Source organism: Lepidochelys kempii, chromosome 2 (assembly GCF_965140265.1).
Source record: "Lepidochelys kempii isolate rLepKem1 chromosome 2, rLepKem1.hap2, whole genome shotgun sequence".
NCBI classification, from domain to species: Eukaryota; Metazoa; Chordata; order Testudines; family Cheloniidae; genus Lepidochelys; species Lepidochelys kempii.
This window is the reverse complement of record NC_133257.1, coordinates 232,727,976-232,746,204: the sequence shown is the minus strand read 5'-3', so window position 1 is coordinate 232,746,204 and position 18,229 is coordinate 232,727,976. Positions and strand designations below refer to the sequence as shown.

The 18,229-nt window shown below is 41.8% G+C and overlaps 1 protein-coding gene across 10 annotated transcripts in view; it reads left to right on the top strand.

Annotated features, from left to right (window-relative positions):
• The window catches only part of NEBL (nebulette), a 427,388-nt gene that overhangs the window by 221,413 nt on the left and 187,746 nt on the right, over positions 1-18,229 (top strand). For 7 of the 10 annotated variants that reach the window (XM_073334197.1, XM_073334194.1, XM_073334192.1 and 4 more), the window contains one exon: positions 4,890-4,972. The exons of the other annotated variants lie outside the window; for them this stretch is intronic. The gene's annotated coding sequence lies outside the window, so the exon portion shown is untranslated. The remainder of the gene's footprint in view (positions 1-4,889; positions 4,973-18,229) is intronic. 10 annotated transcript variants of the gene reach the window in all.

Sequence of the window (18,229 nt, the reverse complement as noted above, 5' to 3'; positions counted from 1 at the left end):
CTCAGGGTTTTTTTTCTTTCTTTTTTGCATGTTAGCACAAATGACTAAATTTCTTTAGCTTGTAGTGGCTGCATTAGTTGTGACAAAGCCAACACTTTATTAAGTCAATGTGATTAAACTTGTTAACCTGCCTAATGTAAGGGGGGAGGTGGGGAAATTTGCATGTGACATTTCTGCTTGTGCCTACAAAGATGTCAGAGGATAAGAGTTTGCCCTTCCAATAAGCAGATTAGAATGAGACTACTACTATTTTCTAGCCCATTTTGCTCTCAGTATTATCTGAATTACTATAGAGGTATAGAAGTGTTTGTGTGCTTTTCTAAAAGGCTCTCTCTCCAGTCTATGCTAGCAACCCCAATATTTTTGTGAAAGCCTGAAATAGTTTGCAATTTGGTTTTGTTTTGGGTATTTTTGGTTTTTGTTTTTTTCTTGGGCTTTATAGAAATAAGAGACAGATTCCACAGTGGAGAAATTGCTGTGAAAATGGTAAAATATGCTGGATCAAGTTGGTACACTCCTTTGACTGCTCATCATAATGTTTAGTTATGCATGGTAATACATAGCTAACAGGAACTGGAGGGATTGCTCAGCTCTGTTCCATATAAATTCTCAAGGTGTTAAGAGAGTGGGGTTATGCTGGCATTTCCTGTTTAAAGAGGACTTCAGCTACATTACACAGGATGTTTTCTGATGTTATGATAGTTGCCACTGGGTATGATTCATATCTAGAGAAGTTCTAGATGGTAGTGGTGTGGACTTTGCTGGAGATATTACTGAAGGGTTGAAATTCATTCCCTATTGGAGGAAAACAACAGCTAAACTTAATTTACAAGAGCAGTGAATGTTTAACCATATTTTACATCTCATAGTAAGTGACAAGTCAGCTATTTCAAGTGCATGCATAATGTTGCAGCCAGGGCACCATATACTCTGCAGCCTAGTGGGACCAAATTCTACAGCAAGAGCCATTAAATTTGGCAGTAGTGTTAATTTATTCTATCTCCATCAAATTCTTCATACCCATTCTCCCACACCTACAAAATACACAATTATGGATCATAACACAGAAAATTAGTCAATGATTATTCTCAACACTTTTTCCCCCATTATGCTTTCTTGGCAGCCTGTCTCCACACACCTCTGCTCCCACAATGTTGTCCAGGTGGCTGGCTCAAAACCTCCTCCCCCCCCACCCCATACATACCAAAAGAAGCGAGGAGTTTGTATCCAGTTCAGTGGCTCATTTTGCCCTTGTTCTGCTGAGCTCATCCTTCCCAGCTCACTAGGAGGCACTTTTGTCTCTTCCTGCTCTCCTTGACTGCAGGCTGAAGTCTAACTTGGTCTCCCTGAATCCCTGATGTCTGGCTACATGGGACAATGCAGGGAGAGTGCCCATAGTCCAGTTAACTGCCCTTGTGGAGAAAGCTGGAGAACAAGTGCCAGAAGGGCAGAGAGGCCAAAAACAAAACATTGGGTGTCTGGCCGCGGCAAAATGGACAATTCCATGACAGAATGCTTAATTCCATCACATTTTGGAAAAATACCAGATTGTATGACCACAGAATTGCGGAGTCCCTAATATTATGACCGAGATTAATGGGCTAGTTCATACCTCTTAGAACTATTATTTCAGGTTCTCTGCAGACTTAGGCTACTCTACACTGAGAGCTAGGGGTCTGGTTTTCCAGCTTGCGTACACATACTCGTGCTAGCTCTCATTAACCTAGCATAGGTTTAAATAGTAGTGTAGCTACAGTACTATGGGTGTGCCTGTACTTGGCATGACTAAACCGTGTCTCCACAGCTGCCCTCCGTGCTACCATGGCTGCATTGCTATTAGCTCGGTAAGAACTAGCGCAGGTATGTGTATGGGGAATCACACCTTTATCTCATAGTGTAGACATAGCCTTAAGCAAATTTTATTTTGCAAACAGTCCACATTTCCAAGGTTACCTTTGCATTCATAAAGTCTAGATACATAATTTTTGTTGAGATGAAAACTGAGATTTTGGAGCACAATTCTGTGGCAAATTGCATAGCCATAGAATTGAAGAATACACCGTGCTGCATGATCTAGCTTCATCGGCATCCAGCCAAGAAGCATTTAAGGTGTTGGTTTTGACCTATGAAATTTTAAATAGCTTTGGAACTACCACCTCACTACCCATCTGATCATGCCACAGCTGAGGTCAAAGGAGGTGTTTCGGCTTAAGGTCCCTTAGGCCACGTCTACACTAGAAAAGATTTGCCAGGATAACTTTATTGGTATAGATATACTGGCAAACCCTCCTAGCGTAGACACAGGTTTTTCCAGTATAGCTTATAACAGTTCCAAATGGAGGAAGCTATACTGGTGAAAGCACTTTTTTGCTGGTATAGCTGATCTACACTAGGGCTTTTGTTGAAATAAAAATGCCCCCCCCCCCCCCCCCCAAATCCAAACCAAAAAAGACACCCAACCCTCCCTACCCTACAAGCTATGTTATTATACCAGCAAAAGTTTCTGCTGTAGAAATGGCCTTTGTTTAGGAGAGGGAGCATTTAACAGCTTGTCCTCTTGATGGCCTCTCAACTTTGGAGTTCACTTTCTCACTTTGGTCCAAAATAGCCTGAATTTGTTGACCTTTAGGGTACACTACACAGGTGCTGGCTTCCTCCAGGCCCTGGGGGTACCCCACGCTGCCTCCCACTCCATCCCAGGACCTGCCACCATCCCACTCTTTCTCCCAAACCCCCACCCAGCCTCTTCCTGCGTCTGTTTCATCCCTACCCCACCTGTTCCCACTGAGTTCCACCCCCTCCCCTGAGCGGGCCCCATCCCTGCTCCCCTCCAGCACACCACAGAACAGCTGATTGCAGCAGGTGGGAGGCACTGGGAGGCAAGGGGAGGAGTTGATCGGCAGAGCCACTGGCGGACAGGAGGCTATGGGAGGGGGAAAGAAGGGAGCTGGCTGCTGGTGGGTGCTAAGCACCCACTAATTTTTTTCCATGGGTGCTCCAGCCCTGGATCACCCATGGAGTCGGTGCCTATGGTACACTACAAAGCCTATCTTTTTGGGGCAGATATCTAGGGTGTGCAGTAGTTTGTAGGGGCAGAGTTATGTGTTTGGGTTTAAGACTCCTGCAGAATGGAAAACAAATCAACCTCTGTTGGAGAAATAAGGTTAATTTGCTAAGTAAAGTTAAACATCAGTATGAACCAATTACCACAGAATACCCTACCATTTTTACAAAATTCTTCAAAAGTTGTAACAGTGAGTACCTGTGGATATATCAGTGCATTCTGTAACTTTTCCGCTTAAACTTTCGTTTTAGTGACATAATACAATAGTCAAACCTACATATTAGCTGGGTAATTTCATAATTTATTAGATAATTTATTAATGCTGTAATTCAAGATGAATCCTGACAAATTGAAATCTTATATATATGTAATATTTATATTATAGCTATTTACAACTATATATAGAAATTATATATAACTATCAATAACAATAATATAAATATTAATTTGTTATTGAGTTATTGTTGTATTGGGCACTGTCCAAATATATATGAAACTCATTGTCCAGCTGTACCGAAAGAAGGACAGGAGACATTTGATATGCATTTAATCAGGCTGCAACTTTATTATTAGATATCTGGGACTACCCGGTGGATAAAAGTGTACAGTGCAGGCAAATCCATGTTCATTTAAATAACTACCTGGGGCTTCCATCAATCCCCTTCATTTTTCATACACCCCTCCCCCCTTGTGGAAGGGTTAAAGTGGACCATAAGAAAGGGGTGGGTGGCTCCCTGCCATACCAACTATGGGAGCCCCAAACTCCCTGCCCTGTTCCATTAACCAGCACCTCCTTTTCAAGTCCATTACCAGGCCATTTGTCTGATCATTGGATGCCTTCCTCATCGAATACCTGCACTGGACATCCGCTCCACACTCACAAAGTAAGTTGCGACATATAGCCTAACCACTTTTATCCTTACCATAATAGGTCCTCCTGATACCCACTGTAGGGAAAGATGTAAAAACGCGATTCCACCGAAGCTAATGTGGTGATGAGAGAAAATTCCTTCCCAGCCCCCTACAAAGGGAGCGATTAGTGCAATACCCACAGCAGGTCCTAACCCAACCTGATAGTTGCATCTCGAGGAGAGGAAGGGTGGGTGCTGCCTTGCCTGCTGCGTGGAGAAAGGGTTCCAGTGCCCAGCATTGCCCTTTTAAAGCCTTCCACCCTTACATTCCAAGGGGGTGAGTCAGTGCCACAAAGCTGACCACCACCCACCTTTTTGCAGCAGTTTCCGACCTCCTTACAGTGACTGAGTTATAGCTGTATAGCTATCCAAACATATATGAGACTCACTCTCTAACTCAGAGTCCTTCATATTTACTTGGCTAAATATATTGCTGTAATAGATTACTTAAAGTGGAGAAATTAACATGTTATGTTAATTAACATGAATGTTTTCCTTCCAAACCTGTTGTTGGTAACCATCCTTCTGTTGGAGAAGAACTTCATGTGTTGGTTGGCTGACAGAATTGCTACTTCTGTATGAGCTACTTGTGTTTTTGCACAGGAACACATGAGGAGCTAAGAATGCTCCCAATCCCAGTCCCAGTACAGAATTAAGATGGAGTTTTTTGCAGATGAATACTCCACACAGTAGAGAATTCTACCACCACTCAGTTGTCAGGTTGACCCCAGTTAGCCCACTTTAAGGTTTTCAATGTTACCATAATTAAGCACAGTGGTAAATGAAGAATACATTTTTGTCTGTCTTCATAGTTTTTAATTGTGCATGACAGTCTTACAGATCTTTATGTGCTCGTGTCTTTGGTTCACTCAACGTGAACTAAATTTTGCCTTTTCCCTCTTTTTTTCTTTGAGACTCAGAGCCCAGGATTGCTTATGTGAGACCCAGAAATCTGGTGCAGGCACCAGTCAACATAATTTACTACTGAGCAGGGCTGGTATGTGATCATTTATTTAAAGTGTCAGCATGTTCTTTAATGTAGAGTGGATGCTGTAATGGATCACAGCTATTTTATAGCAGTTACTGTGGCCCTGGTTTGAAGCTTCGTCAGCAGATTGTGAAAGTGTTATCCAAAACAAGGAGATGAGCAGAAATGATTAGGAAAGATGATATTCAGAATAAGTTAGTTCTTACTTCATTTCATAGTGCTGTCATATCTAGGGGGGAAAAAGCCAAACATCATTTCTTTGGGGTACATTTTAAAAAAATATGCCTATTATTTAATAGGACTTTGCAGCAAACCACTTAGCAAATGTAGGGTTTTTCACTTCATGTTTACTGCACAGGTATGGTACTATCTAGTCGTCATTGATTAAACTGTTTGTTTTACATTTTTCTTCAGTTAAGTATATTTGGTATGTTAAGCTAATTTGGGCTTAATCCTGTAGTCAAATATCTAATTTGGAAGATCCTGTCTGTGTAAGGACTGCAGCAAGCTACGGAACTGTCTGGAAAATAAGTGATAATGTTATATAGATTTCAGTTGTCTAGGCAACACTTAACACATGTTCCAATATGCCACATACATGGGAGGTGCATATAAGAGGCTTTGGGAGGCTGAGCTTTCCCAAAATAAAATAGGCTGGTCATGCAGTGGGAAAATGCTGGATGCGGCGTGGGTCACCTCCCTTTGGAGGCCCTACGCCTTTGTGCCTGGTGCAGGAGTGCCGAAAGCTCCCTAGAAGTGGGGTCCATTGGCACCTGGACCATGGCTCAACTCTGAGGCCCCGCACCCATTCAGCCTCTTCCCCCGAGGCCCTGTCCTTGCTCCACCTCTTCCCCTGAGGCCCGTGTTTGGGGGGGCTGCACAGAATGAGGGAGAGTGGGGGGGGCTGAGCATTTTTGGGTCCCTGCACAGAATGGGGAGGCTGGGTGAGTTTGGGGGGGTTACTCAGAATGGGGAGCTGGGTGTGTTTGGGGGGCTGCATAGAAGGGGGGAGCTGGGCATGCTTGGGACACATTGGCCACAACCCCCATGCAGTGCGAGCCCAACAAGCTAGACTGTTTTTCCTCATACAGCGATGGGGGGGAGGCAGGTTGCCCAGTGAGGGGGCGGGGAGAATGGCAGCCTTTGTTCTGTGCCTTAGGGCAGTGCCCACTCAGCCCAGCATAACTGTCGGATGGGTGCCTGCCAGGCTGGTGGGGGCTGAATTCCCGGTGGGCCAGGGCCAGGAAGCTGGGCTGCACTTCCCCAGGCCAGACTTTGCAGGGAAATAAATCGGAGTGGGCAGAAGGGAGGATCACAGAATATCGTACCCTTTTTTTCTGCCTTAAGGCCTGAGCCTTGGGAGGAAGAGGCAGAGTGGGGGTGGAGTCAACCATAACTGTGGATTTATCATCATTTTCAAAGGAAGTTTTGCATGATAGTTTGGAGTACATCTGAGATGGTTAATCCACAGTTCATCCCAGTTTCCAAATTATTTTGACCGCTATGTCTTTTGGTAATCAATTATAAATAGCAGCGTACAGTCAGGGTCCAGTAGTATGGCATATAGATATAAGGAAATGTCTTCCTCCTTCCACTAAAAGGACTGATTGTCCTTTCTAGAGTTGAAATAGTCAAAATAGTCACTGCTGGACTAAGTCTGAATTGAGATTTCCATTTATTATTGGTACTAATGGAAGGTTCTGCATTGGAGTAATAATACCTTTTACATCACAAATTAAAATGCATCCTTCTCTATTGTGCAGGATTATCACAGGGTCTGCACAGGCTTCCACCTCCTCATGCCTGTGCCCTGTGTTGGCTGGCCAAATAAAGAATCCCAACACCTTTGGTGCTTCACCCTTATGTCTTTATTTACAGTGCAACCGCGTAGCCCCTTTTATTCCCCCAACAGCTATCCCCATTCAGACCCTTCCCAGAGTCTCCTGGTCCGTGAGGCTCCTTGCCTTTGGTAAGGAGACAGAGCTGTAAGCCTCCTATCCCCTCCCAGGCTAGCCTCCTGACTGAACTTTCTCCAGGGCTTTTTTCACCCTTCCCTTTCTCAGCCCAGCTGCCGCTACTTAGCTCAAGTCATTGCTGTGAGCCGGCCCTCTTTAGGGCCTGTAGCTGGGCCCCTGCACCTGGCTTCCCTACCAGAAAGCAGGGCTTAGCCAGCATTTTGGCAGGGCATTCAAGGGGTTTTACCCCTGCCCTGCCACAGGGATATATGATGATTAGAGTTTATCTAAGTCATTTTCATTTTTTCTTCTCAAACAGGAGTTTCAGACACAAATCCAGAAAGTGATTCAGTAATCAGATGGTACCAAGTATGTCACAGTTCTGTGGGGTTCCTTTCATGTCATAATTTTATAACTGGAGTGTACATCAAAATTAAGTGAACTGCTGGAACGTTTTGTTTGTTCAATAGTGGTAACAAAATCAAAGGTACCTTATGTTGCAAAGCTAGGCACTGATGAGCCAAGTAAAGAATCATAACATCGAAGGCTCATTGTGACTCAAATGAAAATACTAAAGCTTTCTTGGATGTAATTCGAGACCTGTTACTTTTTTTTTTTTTTTAAAATAGAAATTCAGTAAAAAGGAGCTGTGGACAATTTTTTTAAAATTAACAGTTTAATGTCTCCAACTTCCAAAATAATTGCTACTAATTAGAACATTCATTCTTTAGCACAGGACATTATGTAAATATTCTCAGTATACTTAAATTATTTGTTAAATTTATCCAAGATGCTTTTCAGGTGCTTACTTTCATTTGTGTAAAATGTTTGATATCAGTATTATAAAGAATCTCATGCTGTAGTCCTTTCACAGGCAAAACTGCCATTGACTTCAATGGGTTCTGTGTATGTTATGGGGTTACAGGAACATAATTAATAGCATTTTCATGTCAGTGAAGTGGTTTTCATGAATAATGAGTAAGTTGTTACGAATATTGAAAAATATCAAAGGGGGCTAGTTGTCACAAAGTGTTATATTCCCTTACTTCATATGAAAGAAGATTGCATATAGATTGAAGACCATTGACCATTATCCATAAATATCATAGATCCAACCCCATGGAAGAAACTGTCCTGGAGGTTCTGTGTTTTCAGGCAAACTTTGTGGCATGTCTTTGAAAAGAATCCATCCGTGCTTCACTGCACATTTGTAACTATAATAAATTTTGGTTAAATTCAAAATGATCCTCTTTAAATCCAATTTTTACACGGTTATAACTCAAAATTAGCCTAAAATAAACTGGTTAACATATTCCCCAAGATACTGGCTATTGGTATGAGAGTCAGGTCTCATGATCATTAGGCATGTGCCTGCTTGACTTTGACAAGTCACTCAACATTCCTCTGTGTTCGTTTTCCCCAATTATAAAATGGGGCAATGGTTTTACCATAGATTAAATTAAAACAAAACAAGAAACACGCCAGGATTTAGGATGGCCACAGGTAGGTGGTAGGCAAAGTGTTTTATCCTCATTTTAGAGGTTTGGAAACTGCCAGTAAGTTTGAATGCCTTGGAGGCATTCTGGTCTAACAGACCAATCATAGTTCTGGGAGCCACATGACCTGTGCTCTAATCTTGACTCTGACACTTGTGATGTAACTTTAAGTAACTCAAAGGAGGGGCTGTGCTGCTCCTCTCTCATTCCTCCTCTCCTTGCAATGCACTGCGATTCCCCATTAACTGGTGTGGTATTTCCTCATCCTTGAATGCTGCTAGGGGGAAGGAATTGTGGTGGTTTCATTTGCAGTACTTGGTATTTGCTGTGTTGACATGCTTTGCTAGCCATTAAATTTTTTCTTTTTGACTTGGGATAGGATCCTACTTCAATGAACTTGTGGTTGTGTGGTTTCTGCTTTCCTTTCCTTAGTGCTTTAGACATGTTGGTAGGACAGTACCTCTAATATGAAGAAGTACAGACTAATTACTAATTGTAGTTACTAATTACTTTACTAATTGTCAAAGATTTACAAAAGGTTTTTTTGCCCTAATGTGTAAGCTGTTTCATTTTTCATGGTGCTTTTTGATGGTGGAAAGTTTAAGTTTCTGTGGCTGTTTTTTAATCAAATCTGTAGCATCAGGGAAAATTCACTTGTCTGCAGACAGGCATATTTCTAATTGCTGAGAGCAATGTTTGTTTATGTTACAGTCACCACTTCAGGTGATCTTGGCATCTAATGAATGCACTGTAGATTTAACTTTTTGAATTCAAGTTTGAAGGCTAAGATCTATTGGGTGAATAAAGTGGTACTTTGCTGCTGATAAAACAGCATAAATGTTAAGCAAATGTTTGTGTCCCAATAGACATTTAAAAATGTTTGCGTAGTATGGTTTCTTCTAAGTTAATTTATGTGCGATTTAATTTTACTTTTGCTGCGGTGATAGTTCTTTTAAAGGAAATCTGCTGCTGTGAAAACCAGATATAATAATAATAATAATAATAATAAAAAATAATAAACAGATTATTAAAAACAACCCTAAACACAGGTCTGTATTTCCTTCTCTGTTGCACTCATTTCCCTTTTTTGTAGTTAATTTCAGTCATTCATTCTTTATTGGAATGATCTTTTAAAAAGATAACTTTGTTCTAATTTTTTGTTGTTGTCACGAAAGTCTTGTTCATGCAAAGGGTTTTACCAGCATGTCTGCTTTGTCTCTGTCTTGGTACTCAGAACCCCTCATTACTAACCCCTCCTACATCTGTAGCTCTGGCAGATGAGGTAGTAAATTCTCTCAAGTCAGCACGTAGGGATTCAAGGCTCCTTAAATTGTCACTGTCATTTGCTTTCACTGTGTTTCTGGTTCAGTCTCATTCATTCATTCACTCGTGTTGGAATATGGGATTTTGGTAGAACTATTTTTAAAAAGTCTAATTAAAAATAAGTTAATTTTATGATCAAAATACAGATAGCTGAAGTCGTATACGTTATATACGTTATATATATACGTTATATATAAAACCAATAAAAATGTAAATAGTCATTAATGCTAGTATATTTTGTTTGTTTTAAGATACTGGGCAATACATGTATCGAGGAGAGCAAACTATCCCAGATGAGATCTCCTTTGTGGAGTTTAGAGGGGAATTTTGCTCTTAATCCTTATTTTCAATGTGGGATTTAAAAAAAATAAAAGCAATGACCCTCATTAATGTGTAAGAGATTTCTAGATTGGTGCAAAATCTGTAACCTATAAACAAAAATGTAAACACTATCATTATACATATTTATTTACAATGAAATAAAAATAAAGTTCTGAATGTATAGCTCCTTTTTCAGTGTCTCTAGCCTTCACATCAGCTTTGAAAGCCTGGAACAACTCCATTTATGAGCATAGGTCATGACTGTAGAAACATTTACAGTCACATTTACTCATATTCATATGAGCTCAGTGGGACAACATAGAATCATAGAATATCAGGGTTGGAAGGGACCCCAGAAGGTCATCTAGTCCAACCCCCTGCTTGAAGCAGGACCAATTCCCAGTTAAATCATCCCAGCCAGGGCTTTGTCAAGCCTGACCTTAAAAACCTCTAAGGAAGGAGATTCTACCACCTCCCTAGGTAACGCATTCCAGTGTTTCACCACCCTCATAGTGAAAAAGTTTTTCCTAATATCCAATCTAAACCTCCCCCACTGCAACTTGAGACCATTACTCCTCGTTCTGTCATCTGCTACCATTGAGAACAATCTAGAGCCATCCTCTTTGGAACTCCCTTTCAGGTAGTTGAAAGCAGCTATCAAATCCCCCCTCATTCTTCTCTTCTGCAGACTAAACAATCCCAGCTCCCTCAGCCTCTCCTCATAAGTCATGTGTTCTAGACCCCTAATCATTTTTGTTGCCCTTCGCTGGACTCTCTCCAATTTATCCACATCCTTCTTGTAGTGTGGGGCCAAAAACTGGACACAGTACTCCAGATGAGGCCTCACCAATGTCGAATAGAGGGGAACGATCACATCCCTCGATCTGCTCGCTATGCCCCTACTTATACATCCCAAAATGCCATTGGCCTTCTTGGCAACAAGGGCACACTGCTGACTCATATCCAGCTTCTCATCCACTGTCACCCCTAGGTCCTTTTCCGCAGAACTGCTGCCTAGCCATTCGGCCCCTAGTCTGTAGCGGTGCATTGGATTCTTCCGTCCTAAGTGCAGGACCCTGCACTTATCCTTATTGAACCTCATCAGATTTCTTTTGGCCCAATCCTCCAATTTGTCTAGGTCCTTCTGTATCCTATCCCTCCCCTCCAGCGTATCTACCACTCCTCCCAGTTTAGTATCATCCACAAATTTGCTGAGAGTGCAATCTACACCATCCTCCAGATCATTTATGAAGATATTGAACAAAACCGGCCCCAGGACCGACCCCTGGGGCACTCCACTTGACACCGGCTGCCAACATGTCAGTAGAGTGGCTCATGTGTTTGCAGGAATGGGGCCTAAAGTCTGGACACTATTTTTTTCTGATGAATATCAATTTTGAGACTTTTTGGGTAACTGAAAAATCATAAAATCTTTTAGGGTCAGAATCTGGAAGCAGCTTCTAGTAGCCACTTTGTTCATCCTTCTGTTCAGAGGATTATCAGTTTAATTATTACTGACCTATCCCTTTGAAGCATCTAGTCTAGTTTATTAGCTTGTGTGCTCTCATCTACAGTGGTAGTGTCTTGCCAAACAGGAATTGGAGTTAAGCACAGAAATATGTGCTATATGTTTGTCCTACCTCGATTGTGAGAGGGGTATCAATTACATAAATAATTATAGTAACTTTCCTTTCTAAAATTCTGTAGACTATTCTGAGTTTACAAAAGATAATGCAGAACATAGTGCTTGCGTGGAGTCTTATAATATATGTGATTGCCATGCTGTCTGGAGTGGTTCACGACTGTGAATACCTTAGGGCAGACACCCCAAACTGGTGGCGTGTTCTATAATTAGATGTCACCAAGCCAGTAACGAATGTGAATTCTTGGATCGCTGTAACAGTCTTACCATGGAGTCCCAGATAGTCCCTTCAGACCTATCTTGCGACCCAGACAAACTGAACTTTGTGATAAATAGTCACTTACACCAAAAATCACACCACATTCAGGTTGCTTCCAGTCCCAAGAGAACAGTCACTTACCCCAGATCAATTGGTACCCTAGATCTTACACCAAAGACAATGACTCTAGCCAATCCTGTAATAAACTATGTAAAGGTTTATTAATTAGGAAAAAGGAATGACAGTTATTTACAGGTTAAAACAAGGAAACATACAATTGTGTTACCATCTAAATCCGAAGAGTGACACAGTTGTAGTGATCTGTCAGTTCAAAGTGTCTTTCAGGGCAGCCCTAGGAGGCAGACCCTGGGGATTTTTGGCTTCAGTTTAGAATCTCTGGCCCTTCAGAGTTCAAACAGCCAAAAAAGAGACAATTTCTTCTCAACAGGTATTTTTATTTCCTCCCCCCAGAATTCAAGATGATGGGACGAGTTCATGTGCAGGTCTCTCTAGGTGGTGGTGGTGTGGTGGGGGGGCAATCAACAAAGTCTTTGTCCTCTGATGTTCCACAGTGGTTTGTCTGCTGTCTATGGGCCTTCTTTTGTTGGACAGGAGCTAACACCTCCTGTGGCAAACTAGTATTTCACACGTGGTAATGTTTGTCTCGTGGGGATTTCCAGTTTCAGAGGAACCACTTAAATATTTCCTTATTACATGAGCCATAGATATTATAAGGGAGATTAATGCAGGCAGCAACATAGAAGGATTTCATAGAGTGTAAACACAAAATACATTCTTATAAGACAAATAGCTATTTTGAGCAGAAGTAATATACAGGTGACCTGGTCTGCTCTCCAGCTACAAGACTGTCTGTTCTTAGCCAGTGCCGGCGGCCTGGTCATCTGGCCTGCCAGCGTCAAAGTGATGTCTCAGAATTATGGATTCTGGGGCATCTCCAGTGAACTTGGACGACACAACAGAGTCACAGAGGCTGAAAATTAGCAAAAGTTAAAGGATATGCACAGTCCATGCTGAATATTCTGCACAGCCTCATGAGTGGGAGCATCTAGCACATATTTTTGTGCTTAACTCAGTTTCCCTTTTGGCTTTGCAGTTCACCTTTTGCTGATCTGCAATTATGATTTCATTTACACTCATATTCACAGATATTAGGAGTTACCTTCACACCTGGGCACTACAACTACGACGGTACTTGGAATTCTATTGAGTCTTCTGCTGCAGAGCAGATTTGCTGTTGTTTATTAAACAGCGCACACAAAGAATCCTGAGTGCATTACCGAGATTGTTACATTGCCCAGCATGTATATTTCATTTTTAACATGTGTAACAGAGCTAGTTTGAAGATTAACAAATGTTGTAAATATTTTAAATTCACTGTATCTTTTATAGAGCTGGTGCTACTTGCTGATTATCTCAATGTCTCTTCACAAGTGTGAAGAAGAAGGCAGATTAATGGGAGACAAACACAGAGTGGAACACAAAACATACATTTCAAAACATAATTCTTAATGTGAAATCATCCTGGAATGGGCATGTTTCTAGTGGGGTACTACAGGGATTGGTTTTCTGCTGAAAGCTAAGTAATATTTTTATCTGTGCTATGTAGGAAAATATGAAATAGTTGTTGATAAAGTTTGGTGGAGTGGTAATTAATGATGATGGCAGATATGTACAGAACGAGCTGGATTACTTGGTAAACTCCATACACACCTCCATACACACACAGAGTGGTCAGTTTGGATGAGCTATTGCCAGCAGGAATGTGAGTTTGTGTGTGTATGGAGGTGGGGGGTGGGTGAGAAGGCCTGGATTTGTGCTGGGGGTGGCCCACCTTGATTATCATGTGCATTGTGGGGAGAGTGGTCACTTTGGATGAGCTATTGCCAGCGGGATAGTGAGTTTGTGTGTGTGGTTTTTGGGAGGGGGGTGGGGGGGGTGAGAGAACCTGGATTTGTGCAGGAAATGGCCCAACTTGATTGTCATGCACATTGTGTGGAGAGTTGTCACTTTGGATGGGCTATCACCAGCAGGAGAGTGAATTTGTGTGGGGGGGTGGAGGGCGAGAAAACCTGGATTTGTGCTGGAAATGGCCCAACTTGATGATCACTTTAGATAAGCTATTACCAGCAGGACAGTGGGGTGGGAGGAGGTATTGTTTCATATTCTCTGTGTGTATATAAAGTCTGCTGCAGTTTCCATGGTATGCATCCGATGAAGTGAGCTGTAGCTCACGAAAGCTCATGCTCAAATAAATTGGTTAGTCTCTAAGGTGCCACAAGTACTCCTTTTCTTTTAGCGTAAACACTGTGACTCAGGCTGGAGTTTGGGCTCTGAAGTCCACCTCCCTCCCTGGGCGTCAGAGTCAAAGCTCCAGCCTGAGATGCAATGTGTACACTGCTGTTTTTAGCACAGGTTTTAAAATGCAGCGTAGACATACCCTTAATGGTAACTAGTGTTTTTCCCATGAACCTTTTTGAAAAACCAGGGGCTGGCCTCACAATGATGAACATCTCCATTGGTATGTATAATCCACAAACCCGGTCATGACTTCGTGGTAAGGTTCGAAACTGATTGTCTTTTTCCTGCCCCACTTACTGTCCTGTAAGGCCAAATACAAGCAGTGGCAGATTAACGTACGGGCCTATGGGGCCTGTGCCAGGAGCTCCAGAATTGGGGTGGGGGGACTTTTTATTGTCCCTAAGGGCGAGTGACGGGGTGGAGGGAAAGAAAGCGGAGCGAGTGGGGCCTCGGGGCAAGAGGCAGCGCAAGGGTGGGGCCTCGGGGTAAGAGGCAGCGTGGGGGGACAGGGCCACAGTTCGGGTATCAGTGGCCTTTGCACTATTAGAGAGCTTCCACCACTTTTGGCCTGTGCTCAGGGGTCCCAGCCAATTTGGGGACCCCTGCAGAAGTGCTGGAACCTGTGTAGAAGTGTGTTGGGGGGGGTCACCAGTCCTGGAACTGTGGCCCCGCCCACTGCTCCTCTTCGTCCCCCTGAGGTCCCGCCCACTGGCCAGGCTGGTAACTATTTCTAACTTTATCTCTTATACTTAAAATCCTTTAGTCTTTTCTTAATAAACCTGCTTTACTATCTAAACCCACAGTGTTGTGTTTGTACTAACGTGGATGTCAACTCCAGTTTATGCGGCAAACTGGTGTATTAAACGAGCAAACAAACCATATTATTTCTCTGAATTGTCCAGGAAAGGGCTGGACATGCAGAGTGTATGGTTTTGGGAAAATTCAGGACTGCAAGTGTGTTGGGGTCACCCTCCAAGTGGTAACAAAGCTGGAAGTTAGAATGGTGCTGTAGACAGGCTGCTGGGATTAGAACTGTTGAGCCAGGGCTGGTTGTATAGAACACAGACACTCAGGGTGTGACCTGCATGCTGGTAAGCTGTTTGTGAGTGGCCCAAGTTGGGAGCTACAACAGCAAAACTTTGTGAGGCACCCAAGGTTACAGGGCAGGTAGTGACACAACCCCTCACTGGTCTGGACTGCACCCCAGAATGTGACAACCTCTCCCAGGGGTAACAGTGGCAGTGGATGAGAATTCCTTCTGTCCCTACTACAGCTTCAGGAGCCTTCATGGCTCCCAAGCTGCCATTCCAGTTTGTGGATCTGTGTAGCTGCTCCTGATGTGTTCAACCACCAAAACTGCACTGTAGGCTGCGGGGGGGGGGGGGGGGGGCGGGGGGCAGAGAATGCTATATCATGCAGGTGGTTTGAAACCCCTGCATGGAATTGTGGAATCCTACCTCCAAATTTCCCCTCTATCTGCTCTAATGGAACCACACTGGTAAGAGATCTCTCAGACCATGTGAGGATGGAGGTGGTTTAGGATATGCTCCTTAGCAGCACTTCCTGAGCACCTTCTATCCAATGATCTCATCATGTTTAATAGACGTAAATGAATTTTCACAACAAACATAGTCAATGATAACCCCATCAGGAAAATTATGTTCTGAGAGATTAAGTGATTGTTCAAGGTCCCCAAAGAAGCCTTTGGCAAAGCTAGGAATAGAATTCAGGTCTCCTGATTTCTCCACCCTATGCTGTAACCACAGGGCTATCCATCCTTTCATTTGTAGATATATTCAGCTTTTCTTTAGCGCAGGACTCTTTGAAGTCCAGGAATCCTTTCTTTCATTTTTTCTGACTTTTAAAAGCAGGATTTATGGGAATACTGTAGGATTGGTGTGGTTTCTTTTTTAATATCATATGTTTTTCATTGTCAAGAATGGCGTTTGAGGGAATAGAAGTCAAGATAAGTAAAGCAAAATATGAAAGTTTGCTATGGTTTTTTAAGGAGGAAAATGGCTACTTTAAAATAGAATATTTGTCAAAGACTGTATTAACTTGAGGTAGTTCAAGCTTAAACTTAGTGTACATACTAGCTATGGCAAAGGATAAAAATGCAAATAATTTTATTGTTAAATTGCTCAGTACAAACATAGTATGTGAGGCAGTATGTTAAATGAAAGCTGTTGTGCTGCAGTTTTAGTGTGTTGCCTACTAAGGAAAAAAAAACATTATAAGGTTTTATGTGGATAATAAATTAAATTAATTGTGCAGAGATGTCATAATTTTATTTTGTCTTATGAATGACCACTTTGTGTATGCCTTTTGGCATTTTCATATAAAGTACCTTTTCATCGCATGTGTTCTCAGTAGCATGAGCTCTGATTTTCAGAAGATTAACACACACAGTAAACGTGCACAGAGGTATTCAGTAGGTTCAATTAGAATGTTCTCTAAAAAGAGAAGTGAAAATGGTTTAAGAAAGGGTGTGTTAAAATGCTGATGGTGCTCGTCATTCTGGTAGTGACAAATAGATGTGTATGTTGACCTTCTCCTAGCAGTTTTATCGCTTATACTGGTTTATATGTTTTATTTCCTTAGAAAACAAAAACAAAACTGATGCTCTTAATAAAAATCAATGGCAAAGTTCAATGCATTTTATTAGCAGTTTAAAGAATTGTTTCTGAGTAGCAGTTAAAATATATTTCACTGAGTGGTGGCTATTTTGTCATTCTTTGCTCCTGAGCAGGAATCTGGAATGTGCATTCTGCTTCACTAACTTAACAATCAGAAGTTACAATCAGAACTGCTTCACTAACTTAACAATCAGAACAATATCTATAATCCCAACTGGCCAGCTCTCAGAAAGCCATTTCATGCTTCTATACCTTTCAGAATGTAAGTCATCTTTTTGGGTGAACCATGTGTAATGTATTAGTATCGTAAATAAACAGATGATGACCATCATATTTTTAAAGAGGCCTTAGCCCAGTTTCTAATTTTGTGTTTAAAGTAATCTCTAGGTGCAAAATTACTGTGACAGTTAATTGTGGACACAAATTACAGCATTTAGATAATTAATATTTGCCTTCAAATTACATAGATATGAACATATTCCGACTTGTGCCTGCAATTTTGAGCATTGTTGTATTATTTAAATGGAATAAGTTGGCCAACAGTGTTAGCATAACCCAGTCACTGTTCAGCATTAAATAGTGTTAAACAAGATCTGGGGTTTGATATACAGATGTCAGCCTGCTTAGTACCTGGCAAACACGCTGTTAAAAATGGTTTTACCCTTTTATTAAAGTTAAAGAAAAAACGAAAACTGTTGAAATATTTGAAATGTGTAAAGCATTAAATAAGGCTCTCATTTTAATAACATCACTGGTTTCCTTTCCCTTTAGTTGGAGAGAGTTTTTAGAAGGAAAAAATCCCTTATTTGACAATCTCTTAGATGGTAATAGCTGTCCTTTTGGGTAAAAGAGAAGAAGTTAGTTGAGATGGGTTGGAGCTACTGCTGCTGTTAAAGTCTGATCCCATTTTATTCCAGGTGATTTTTGGGATTCAGCTGGAGCCAGTAGAGGTGGCAATGTCATCTGGGTCCTTCTCTCTCTGGCCCAGTCTGGTCAGTAGGGCGTCACTCAGGATTAGGATGAAGATGATCAGGCCCTAGGAGATGGGGCCTGGCAGCAATGATGGTGAAGCATGCTCCAGTAGCCAGTTTTTCTCCCCAAAGTCTTTTGGGGGTTAAATTGGGAAACTGAGTCACAAGTGCATCCAGTGTAGGCTTAATCAATTTTTGTCTTTATTATACAATTTCAGACAGAGTTATTGTCACTTATAGTATCTGAACATACTACTACTAATAATAGACAATAATAATAGAGAAGACAATTGATAGAGGGCCCAAGTTACCACATTTTGGATCACCGGAAAGTTTTCCTATAC